Below are 12,574 nucleotides of genomic sequence, written 5' to 3' on the forward strand. Positions count from 1 at the left end.
CATGTCATAACTATCATAAAATAAACATAATACCTATATGTCGTCCGAAGATGTTCCATCGTTGTCCAGTCCCCAACTTCTGACCTCAAAATTCCGAACGAGAAAATCGCTAGAAATCCATATAAATCCGAAACGCAAGTCCGAAACATAACATAACGGAAATCCGAAAATGCCCAGTTTGACTCGCAAACCTGGCTAACCCAAATATCCAGAATACCAACAACAGGTATCCGATAAATCTCCAGAACACCAAAAGCAGGTATCATAACCCGCTCTGATACCAATAAATTGGTATCAGATAAATCTCGAAAATCCATAATACAAAAATCCAACAAGTATCGCCAAACTTGGCGCTCTGATACCAAGTAAATAAATTGGTATCAGGTTATCCCAAACATCCAAAATACGAAAACAAAAGATCGTATAACTGTGCTCTGATACCACTAAATTGTCACGCCCCAGAGGAGTCCCTGTCCGAGAAAATTTCGGCAGCATCTCCCCTGTATGGCGGACAATCTGAAACTTTTCTACATCCTCACATATCTCAGCCACAGGCGGCTGGAATAATAACAATAAATATAACACACATATATATAACCATCACACGCAGTTAATAATAAACACACTATAACAATGAACATATGACTCAAAAACAACCCTACTCAACTACACTCGTAAATCTCAAATCTAACGATAAGATTAACTTACCTCTTCTGCCGTCCAGGCAGGCATGTAGTAGAACAAATCCAAACCATACAAAAATCCATCGATCATATGAATCCATACAATATCCAAATCCTCAAATAGAATAAGTCTAACACAGTCTAAATAAGAAACCCAAAAGATAAATACAGCTTGAGATCTGCAGGGGACTAGCAACTGGAACTCTCTCCTGACAGCATTAACCTGAAAAATAATAACAATGGAGGCGGGGTGAGTCCAACACTCAGCAGGTACAGTTGATATGCAAAGTAAAGAAATAACACCTAGCACTAATCATGCGTACAGTCTCCTAATAAAAATAAAGATAAATGCAAACCGAAGTAGACAGGAGAGAATCTGTACTAACCAGGACCCGGTATAAGGACAAACAGTCCGAAAGGTATAGAAGACCTGTATGCATGTCAAACATAGGTATCCAAACAATATGCAGCATATAAATGCAGCAAACACAATCACAAACAATAAATGCATCATGCATATGATGCCAATGTCATGGTCACCCCTGACGCCAGTCAGTCAACTCACAACAAAAGTGGGACCAAGTGGGTAGGGCTGTGACGACCGTGCACTCTGCATCACTACCCCTGATGAGTGACCGAGTGGACGGGATGCTGTCGGAGTACACACGTACTCCTACCCCAAATTATAAATGGGGGAGCGCAATGCTCTCATCTCCCGGTACACTATGACGGGGAGGAATCTCTAACGTGCTACACGCTGCGTCACACTACCCATGAGCGGATCAACGGAGCACCGGAAGAGTCAAACTGACGTGCTACCACGCTGTGTCACGCTACCCATGAGCGTCACAACGGAGCACCGAACAGTGATGAAAACTGGCAAAGTGCTCGACAATAATGGAGCAATCTCTCACACAGCATGCAATCATGCGAATGGTGCATGTCACTAAGCATGGTAATATGCTAAATCAATCTCTGGACATATGATAATGTGCACCAAAGTAAATAAATCATATCAAGGTATACTGATCAATTAAGGTATCAAACCTAGGTCCTGACATGGTAAAACATGGTTATATCACTACCCATGAGCATTTGAAATCAGATAGGTATCAATACGAGATGCAAACAAACAATCAATCAAGCAGGCAACATGTATCGGGCAGTGATTAACCGAACAAATGAGAAAACACAATTAATGCAAATTGTTAATTTCATTACTAAGCATATCAAAGACAATAAGTCAAAAGTACCCGCCTCCGATAAGAAATGGTCCAATCCAATAATCGAGATACTCGTCTCGCGTCAAAATCCTGTGGTATCAAACATATCCGGATTTAGCTAATTACTATATGTATTCAGTAGCTAAATCAAATTCCTATTAAATCATGAACCCTAATTATCGATCAACCTTAACTGATCATCGATTAACTTATCCACATCAAGACCTAAATCCACAAACGTTAAACAAGAACATTACCTTTCATTGATCTCTGGTTCTGTCCGTATCACCAACACCTACAAGTATTCCAACCATCACAAGTATTCTAGTCGGAGCTACAAGGATCAGACAACAAGAGATTAAATTGAAGTTTTACCCTGACTCCGACAGTGAAGAGGAAGAGATCGTGGACTCCTCTTGTGTGAGATCTGCAAATTCTTCCCGACTCCACAGAAAAGGGAAGGTTGGCCTAATCCCTTAAGCGATGCCCCTTCTCCTTACGATGACAGCACTGATCAACAGCGACAGTAACTGGATGATGGCCTTGCTGTGGCAAGGGAAACTAGGGCACTGGGCGGCCTCTCCAATCACCTTCAGTCTAATTACGGCTAGAATGTCGCATCACCTGTCCTCCACGCTACGACCTCTCTGTGAAAAAGGGGCAGCCGACGCTAGGGCTCGCCCGTGAGTTGCTGTGGTGGCGTCGGCTAGGGAAAAAATGATGGAGGAAGAGGAAAGAAGGACCGGCGCTAGGGCAAAGGCGACAGCGGCCACAGCGGCACTGGGTCGAACCGGTGACCGGCACAGAGGAGACAGCCGGCGATATCACGAACCCAGGGAGGAGGAAGCAGGGTTGCGGCGTCGAGCGGCAGCGCGATGAAGAAGATGATGAGGGGAAAAATCGGGCGGAGGCAACTAGAGAAAGTGAGGAGAAGAAATGGGAAGTGATCGAGCGCGAGGGAAAGAAAAGAAAAAGGGAAGAGGCGCCGGTTAGGGCTCGGAGGAGAATCGAGCACGCGAGGACTTTTGGCGAAGAAGAGAAGAAGAAAACAAATAAAGGAATAAAGCAAAAGAAATATAAAAGGAAAAGGAAATATAAACATTTCCTCACTTAAATAGGGTAGCCTAAACAGGCTTTTCCAGGTCCCGTTCTTGTCCCCGTTAACTCGTCCATACGAGCTCCGAAAAATTCCCGAAAAATTTTCAAAAATTCAAAAAAATTCCCTTATTAATATTCACCTATTTTTCGGTATTTTACAAAGGAAGACACAACCATGTGATCTCGCACGGCCATGCCACTCAACCCGAAGGGAGGAAAGTGTTGGTTGTGCGGATCTCGCACGGCCGTGACACGAGTCGTGCGACGCCCGTGCCCTAGCCTATAAAAGGGTCAAGAACCCTATTCTTGGTATCATCTTTGGTTCAGGACTTCGTCCCTCTCATCGGGAAAGGGTTCTCCCCTTCGAGGGAAACCCTAGAGCTTCATCCACCGCGTCCCTTGACGTTCCGTCGATCTCCAGAGCAAGGAGGCATCCCCAAGACATCAAAAACCTCGGCAAGCATCTCTTCTTCCCCTTCTTCTCAAGGGTTGTAAGTATGCTTTACTTTATGTTTGGGGTTGTTCTTCCCTCACAATGGAGTAGATCGCTTTTTCTTTGGATGTAGGTAGTAGTTTTGGATAGGATTTGATGTAAGACTCATGTTTATGCCTTTACTTATTGGATGATTTTTACTTACTTTGTTTCTATTTGATATGCATGAGACTTGCTGAGATTATCTCGTCATATTGATCAATTGTATAGGAATTGCTAATTGCGTAAAGAGAGGATCTTAAATCGTACACCCGAGGGGTCCTAGTGACAGGGGTGACCCGTTCACAGACATCTAGGATATTCCCTTGAAAGAAGAGGAAACTTCTCCACAAGGAAGTAAGAGACCAAACCAAACCCCTATCTCTATCCCTAATGATACTGATTAGATTTGTATTCTTATGATCTATCAAGGCGCCCTAGTGACAGGGGTTAACCGTAACAGGATTTCACAGGGATCTTCTCTATTTAGTATTTAAGGATAGTAGCTTTAACTTCCAGCGAAGGTATGTTGATTGACAATTAGGAAAAGATGGAACATGATACATCAGGTTCCACCATAACGAAACTGAAATCCTAGAATCCATCTCCCAAAGCTCAATTCCCTCCAAGATTGATTCTCTCATCCTTCGCTTTCTCTCTTCAATCACTCTCGTTAGTTTGCAAGCGTTAAAGCCAACTTTCGACCGTCTAGATAACTCACTTTGCGACATCTCTAGTGCTTAATCAACAGTCCCTGTGGTTCGACAATCTTATATATTACTAACGACGAATCCGTGCACTTGCGGAATCATAACAAGTTTTTAGCGCCATTGTCGGGGACTGCTCACATTAACATTAGTAGATTAGCAATTTAGTTAATCTAGACTTGTGAATAGTTTTTGTTTTTCCATTTTCATAATTCAAAAAAAAAGAAAAAAAATCTATATTTTCTTTCTTGTCTTTAAATTCTGCATTTATTTTTTTTCTTGCAATTTAAATTCTGCATTATATTTCTTTTTTTTTAGATACCATGAGCACTAACATGTCAAGCAGGTCCTTAAGAGATTTCTCTGCACCCATTTCTGTAAGATTTTTATCTCCCATTGTGCAACCTCATATTGAAGCAGAAAGTTTCCAACTAGACCCAGAGTTAATTTTCATGATATAAGGTCACAAATTTGGAGAAACATCAGAAAGTCCTTATCTGCACCATGAGACATTTCTAGAGCTTTGTGATATGGTGAATTGTGAGGGTGTCTCAGCGGATGCAGTTCGATTGATGACATTTCCTTTCAGTATTAAGGATAAAGCAAGGACTTGGTTATATTCTCTTCGTCCTCAAAGCATCACAAGTTAGGAACAATTGGAGAAGTGATTTCTGAATCATTTTTTTCCTACAAATAGAACAATTTATATGAGGAATTACATCACAAATTTTGCTCAGGCATATGGAGAATTATTATTTGAAGCATGTGACAGATTCAAGAGCCTACAAAGACAGTGCCCTCATCATGGTTTGGAAAAATGGCTGACCCTGCACATATTCTATAGGAGAATTTCTTTCTCAGATAAGTGTTTGTTAGATTCATCAGCTGGAGGTTCTTTTATGAACAAGAGTGTAGATGAAGTATATACATTAATTGATTAAGTAACATTAAACCTCCATGAATGGTCGAACAAAAGTTGGATGGAATCTCCCTCAAAAGTTCAAGAAGTGCAAGCCGTAAATGCAAGAGAGCCTGTCAAACAAAATGTAGTTCAACCACCCAAAAATGTTGAAATTCACAAGTCATAGAATGAGGAGTTCAAACATTTGGGGGAAAAGATTAATAGCATAGTTTCAAAATGGTTCAAAGAAGACCTTCCTCTTACACAAACAAGATCTAATGAAAATGGCAGTGATATTAAGTTGAGAAGTGGCAAGAATCATGAAGAACTTCTGAGAAATGACTTGTACAGAATTGAGGAGAAGAACAATAGAAAATCACAAGAACTCAATTCTATTACTCTAGGAAGTTCCCAAAGGCCACAAGTACCTTTTCCTCAACGATTGATCACACCAACACTAGATAAGCAAGTTGGATCTCCTCCGCAAGCTAAAAAGGAGTATGGGTAAAAGGAAGTACCTTTCCTGAGACCTTCACTAAAGGTTCCTTTTCCACAAAGGCTAGTGTGGGTCAATAAAAACGAAGACTTTGGCAAATTCTATGACACTAATATGGTTGAGTGTAGATTTCTGGATGTATATGAAGATAAGGACTCTTCAGATGAGGATTGTGATGATAATGCAGTGAATAATAAATTTTCAAATTTACCTTCTGGGTTTACAGGGTGTTATGATGAAATTGAATTTTCAGACAATGAATGTGATGTGGTAGATCAACTTAAAACTGCAAATGAAGTTAGTGATTCTCCTATAGATGATTTTCCCACTAAGGATATTGATGTTGGCTTATTTTTTGATGCTTGTGTTGATGATGATGTTATGAAAGGAAGTGTAGGGCGCTGTGTTGTGGAAGCAGCATCTCCAGAATCACCTCCTTTATCCACACAACCTTCTGAGATTATGAGAGTTGCAAGGATTGAACATGTTGTGGACCAATGTGTAGGGACTTGTGCAATGGAAGCAAAGCCCCAAGAATCATCACTTTTAGAGGCACCACCACTTGAGCCAGAGCTAGAGCCAATACAAGATTCAGAAGTCACATCCACATATTTAGAAATTTCAGATTTCATGGAGCTATATTTGGAAGCTCAGACTGAACCGTCTTCGACCACCTGAAAGAACTTCAAAGAAGACGAAGATAGAGAGAGTTATACTTTACTCTGTAGCTCCTTTGATGAAAGCTCTCTCCATAATAAGAGCCCTTGGTAGGGAGGGGGGTGTTGAAATATATTACCCCTCCAAGAGCGAGATTTCGTTGAATCTAATAAGGTGGTCGAGCTAATGACCATAAACAAGCACTTCTTGGGAGGCGACCCAAGTTCTTTCTTATTTTATTTATGTCTTTAGTTATTTCTTGTTTTCATTTCTTTCCTCATAATAAGCATGTATCCTCTACTTAATTTTTGTTGTCAATTTTATTTTATAGGACTCAAAGATTAGGAGGAGTGCAATTACATGATGGAGAAGTTAATGACATGGGCATTTGGCACACATCATTTGATAACTTCTCTTACTTTTAATCTCCTCCACATTATTTTTAGTTGTCATTGGGACAATGAAAAGTTTAAGTCTGGGGGGATGCATTAAATGCATTTGGCTTAGTTTAGTTCTTGCTTATTTCTTTTGCATAAGAAATTTTTCCTAGTTGCATCATTCATCACATCATGATTGTTTGTTCCTTAATGCAAAATACTAGCACGTTACATCTAGATATTTATGTTGTGTGATTTGGTATGCTAGTATGTCTATTGATCTATGTTTTTCTATCCATAATAGCATGAAGTGAACATTATAATTACTAGAAGAATTTGAATGTTGGCCTAATTTTAGGATCTCTTCACATTATGCTTGACTTTGATAGTAGATATTTTTGAAAATAGTCATGATTCATAAAACTGGACTAGTACTCTTGCTTCTATGGTGACTTCTCAACTACATTTTGGTTACTGGATAAACTCAGATCATGTAAGCTCATTTGAAAAAATCAATCCCAAAAAAAATTTTAAAAAAAATAAAATGATGAAAGTTTGCTCAAGTTTAATACTTTGCAAATAATAAAAAAAAAGAAAGAAGAAAAAACATAAGGGATAAAAAATAGTTATCGTGAGTAGAAACTAGCAATTCACCCCTTTGAGACCGAGTTAGGTTACTGGAGAAATGAATGTTATGTTTCTCTTGATATTGAGTATTCCTTTGAGACCTTGTGTAGATGATACATAGCATTTTTGAGTGGAACGAACCTTGCGTATGGCAGGTAAGTGCCTATCGTCGGAAGTATGAGGAACATGGTTAAATGAAAAATTGACTAGGCTTAGAGATTGATACTTGAAAAAGTTAGGCCACTTATTATATTGAGCACGGAGAACTTCTACTTAGGCCACACTCGAATAATTTTTATATCATGTTCATCAATGAAACTATATGATAGGTTTATATTGATTCATTAGGGATTATTACATGTTATCTAGACACATAAATCTAGATTGTGGGTTTTGCTTGAGGACAAGCAAAGGTTTAAGTCTGGGGGTGTGATGTGCGTAGATCTAATGGTCATTTATACATGTTTTGACGCACATTCACTTACTTTATTCACGTATATTCTGTCCATGTTCACCTCTCTTAGTATATATTCAGCATAAATACTCTTTTATTCGGAGATCTACTCTTTATATGTTTTCTTATTGACAGGACACGATTTGGAGCAAAAACAAAGCTTAAGTGGAGTCTAGAGCTTCCAAGGTGTCGTGTCCAGGCCGTGTGAAATTTTTGCACTACAGACTAAAACCAAAATGGATATAACTTTCTTCTCAGTTGGAGTTTTGGGCTATTCTTTATATCAAATTGTAGATAATGTCAAGATCTACAACTTTGATGAAGACCTCAACTCAATAATACCACGTTAAGATGTGCTAAAATGATCTACACGGCTTTGATACAATTCTGCACGACCAGAGCAGAAGGAAGGCACGGCCGTGTCAATTCGCACGGCCATGCGGTATAACTAGTGCAGAAGGAAGGCACCGCCATGTCAATTCACATGGCCGTGCGATGTAACCAAAGCAGAAAAGAGACACGATCGTGCCAATTGGCACGGCCGTGCAGCACAGCCAGAGTAGAAGGAAGACACGACTGTGCAATCTCGCACGGCCATGCCACTCAACCGAAAGGGAGGAAAGTGTTGGTCGTGCGGATCTCGCACAGCCGTGACACGGGTCGTGCGGCGCCTGTGCCCTAGCCGATAAAAGGGTCAAGAACCCTATTCTTGGGCATCTTTGGTTCGGGATTTCGTCCCTCTCATCGGGAAAGGGTTCTCCCCTTTGGGGGAAACCCTAGAGCTTCATCCACTGCCGTCCCTTGACGTTCCATCCATCTTCAGAGCAAGGAGGCATCCCCAAGACATCAGAAACCTCGGCAAGCATATCTTCTTCCCCTTCTCCTCACATCAAGGGTTGTAAGTATGCTTTACTTTATGTTTTGGGGTTGTTCTTCCCTCACAATGGAGTAGATCTCATTTTCTATGGATGTAGGTAGTAGTTTTGGATAGGGTTTAATGTAAGACTCATGTTTATACCTTTACTTATTGGATGATCTTTGCTTGCTTTGTTTCTATTTGATATGCACGAGACTTGCTGAGATTATCTCATTATATTGATCGATTGTGTAGGAATTGTTAATTTCGTAAAGAGAATATCTTAGATCGTACACTCGAGGGGCCATAGTGGCAGGGGTAATCTATTCACAGACATCTAGGATATTCCCTTGAAAGAAGAGGCAACTTCTCCACAAGGAAGTAAGAGACCAAACCAAACTCCTATCTCTATCTCTAATGATACCGATTAGATTTGTATTCTTGTGATCTACTAAGGCACCCTAGTGACAGGGGTTAACCGTAACAGGATTTCACAGGGATCTTCTCTTTTTAGTACTTAAGGATAGTAGCTTTAAGTTCTGGCGAAGGTATGTTGATTGACAATTAGGAAAAAATAGAACATGATACATCAGTTTCCACCACAACGAAACCGAAATCCTAGAATCCATCTCCCAAAGCTTAATTCCCTCCAAGATCGATTCTCTCATCATTCTCTTTCTCTCTTCAATCACTCTCGTTAGTTGACATGCGCCAAAGCCAACTTTCGACCGTCTAGATAACTCACTTTGCGACATCTCTAGTGCTTAATCAACAATCCCTGTGGTTCGACAATCTTATATATTACTGACGACGAATCTGTGCACTTGCGGAATCATAATAGAAGTTCAGTAAATGCGCATTCTGGCTACCATCTGTGGGATTTTTGGGGCACATTGTTTTCAACAAAGGTATATCAGTGGACCCACAGAAAATAGAAGCAGTCACCAATTTGGAGCAACTGAAGTACAAGAAATTCACAGTTTCTTGGGACTAGCTGGATATTACCGGAGATTCATTGAGGGTTTCTCTAGTATAGCCCTGTCGTTGACATGACTAACCAGAAAAGGGGATAAATTTAGCTAGATAGAGGCATGTGAGTTGAGTTTTCAGGAACTCAAACGAAGGCTCATCACCGCACTGATATTGGTACTTCCCTCTGGCGTGGACGGTTTCGTACTTTTCACAGAGGCATCATTCCAAGGGCTGGCTGCAGTACTCATGCAGCAAGAGTGTGTCGTATCGTATGCCTCTTGACAGCTGAAAGATCATGAGAGAAACTATCCGATTCATGATCTAGAGTTAGCGGCTATCATTATCGCATTAAAAATTTGGAGACATCATTTGTATGGGATCACCTTTGAGATTTTCATGGATCACAAGAGCCTAAAGTATTTGTTTACACAGAAGGAGTTAAATCTTAAATAAAGAAGATGGATGGAATTCCTGAAGGATTATGACTGTACGATCAATTATCACCGAGGGAAAGACCGACGCACTGAGTAGGCAATCCCGGGGAGTGTTGGCTTGTCACCGAGTGATTGTTACAGATTTGATACAGAGTTTTCCCGAGTTGGAGTTAGTGGAACATGGGCAGACAGAGCGAGCTATTCTTATGACCATGGTTGCACAGTCACCTATTGTCAAGCGTATTAAAGAGGCTCAGGCTACTGGCCAGAATCTACAATTTTTGTGTAGCAGAGTTATCTCAAGACATCATACAGAGTTTTCCTATGATGATAATGGAATTATATATTTCCGGGGGAGATTATGTGTTCCTGAGTCACACCCGGTCCAGGAGGATTTGCTACAGGAAGCACATCAAACTAGTTTTGTGATACATCCAGGAGGTACTCACATGTATAAGGATTTAAAGAGATCTTACTAGTGGAGTGTTATGAAGAAAGACATTGCGAAATATGTGGCGCAATGTTTAGTATGTCAGCAAGTAAAGGCGGAGCATAAGAGGCCAGTTGGTCTACATCAAAAGATAGAAATACCGGAATGGAAATGAGAGCATATCACTATGGATTTTGTGGTAGGGCTACCCCAGACCTGGAAAGGACATGACGCGATTTGGGTAATCGTAGATCGGTTAACCAAATCTGCACACTTTTTACCGATCTGGAAGATGAAATCGTTGGATCGATTAGTAGAGCTATACTGTAGAGAGATCATCAAATTACACGGTATACCTTTGAGTATTATATCAGATAGAGATCCACAATTTACTTCTCGATTCTGGCGGAGTCTCCAGCAGGCTATGGGTACGGAACTCTGATTCAGTACAGTTTTCCACCCTCAGACTGATGGACAATCGGAGCGCACCATACAGACATTAGAAGACCTACTGAGATCTTGTGTTATGGATTTCTGGGGTAGTTGGGAGTGTTGGAGCAATCTGGGTACCCTAGGTTTTAATGTTTGGGCAAAGGTTTAAGTTAGGTTTATTATTGTATTTGATATGCATTGTGAGTGTGCAGGATACATGTACAATAGGAAAGTCCAAGGGTGATTTTGGCAAAGGAGGAAAGTCCAAGGATGAGTCTTGGCGGTGCAAGTCCAAGCATGCAGTCTTGGCAACGTAAGTCCAAGTGTGACTTGGCAATGGATGAAGCCCCATAGGTGCAACCTCTTGGCAAAGAAAGACTCGACAACAATGACAAGGCCGATGGAAGCTCTAGAAGGCAAGACGTGAAGGATGGGGAGGCATCCGAGGGACGCAAGGCTGATGGAGGAGGCTAGAAGGCTAGGTCTAGGTTGGTCGGACGAGGACGAGTGCTGAGTGAATGTACTCGAGGGTTAAATCATAGGATTAGGGTTTTACTATAGCGTTACTGTAGCATTGTAGTAGTACTATAGCGTCATTGTAGTCGTCGATTGATGTTTTCATCAGTCGACTGGTGCGGTCGACCGGGCAGTCGACTGGGAGTGAACAGAATGCTTCTGTTCGTTCGGTTAGTGTGGAACAGTCGATCGATGGAAGTATCAATCGACTGGTATCGAGACATTGAATTGTAACGGTCGAATCTCCATAAAGGGCAGTCGACTGATGGTTTTGGCAGTCAATTGGTAGGCGGGGTCTTCCAACTCGTGGCCTATATAACCAAGCATTGGAAGTTTGGTTAAGGCTGACTAAATAGAGGTGGTTAACCCCTATTAGTAGTCTTCCAAAGCCTCCAAGCTCTTCTTGTGATCTAAGAGTGTTTAGATCAAGGTTGTCGTGAGGTTTCTCCATCGAGAAGGAGGTTTGAGCTAGTCGGAGGTTTCTGGGGAGTCATCCATCGACGGATTGGGATCGTCCACCTTACGGATAGCCGTGGAGTAGGAGCCCTAATCTTCGAACCACGTAAACGCCTTGTGTTACGGCTTGTTTTGGTTTATTGTCTTTCCTTATTGTTTATAAGGTTTAGCTTTCTTCTTGTTAGTTTGTATTTTTGTTTTCCGCTCCGTACTAACAAGTGTAGGAAGTGACGATTTGGGTGAGATGCTATTCACCCCCCTCTAGCGGGCATCAAGGTCCTAACAGGGAGGATCATTTACACTTAGTGGAATTTGCCTACAATAATGGCTATCACTCAGCGATTCAGATGGCACCATTTGAGACATTGTATAGCAAAGCGTGTAAGTCCCCCATGTTATGGGAAGAAGTTGGCGAACCGCAACTCCTGGGACCACAGAGCATTTAGCATGAGGTAGAGGTGGTTCGTACTATCAGACGCAGAATGTCGGAAGCCCAGGATCGACAGAAAAGCTATGTCGATCGGAGACGGTGACCTCTAGAGTTTGCTATGGGCGATCACACGTTCTTGCGAGTGTCTCTCACCAAGGGAGTCAAGAGATTTGGACTGAAAGGTAAGTTGGCTCCTCGTTATATCGACCCCTTCCAAATACTGGAGCGGATAGGTGAGGTGGCCTATTGATTGGCGCTGCCACCGTCACTTGCGGGGCTGCATGATGTATTCCATGTATCTATGCTGAGGAAGTATGTGGCGCACCCTATGCATATTCTGTCGAACGTATTGA

The 12,574-nt window shown here is 41.4% G+C and overlaps 1 non-coding gene across 1 annotated transcript; it reads right to left on the reverse strand.

Moving 5' to 3' along the window:
- Positions 1-4,888: 4,888 nt before the first annotated feature.
- Positions 4,889-4,994, reverse strand: LOC122039162. The gene has a single exon (XR_006128052.1). It is a non-coding gene; the product is annotated as a small nucleolar RNA R71 (small nucleolar RNA).
- Between the last annotated feature and the right edge of the window lie 7,580 nt (positions 4,995-12,574).

Source organism: Zingiber officinale, chromosome 1A (genome assembly GCF_018446385.1).
Source record: "Zingiber officinale cultivar Zhangliang chromosome 1A, Zo_v1.1, whole genome shotgun sequence".
In the NCBI taxonomy this organism is placed as follows: domain Eukaryota; kingdom Viridiplantae; phylum Streptophyta; class Magnoliopsida; order Zingiberales; family Zingiberaceae; genus Zingiber; species Zingiber officinale.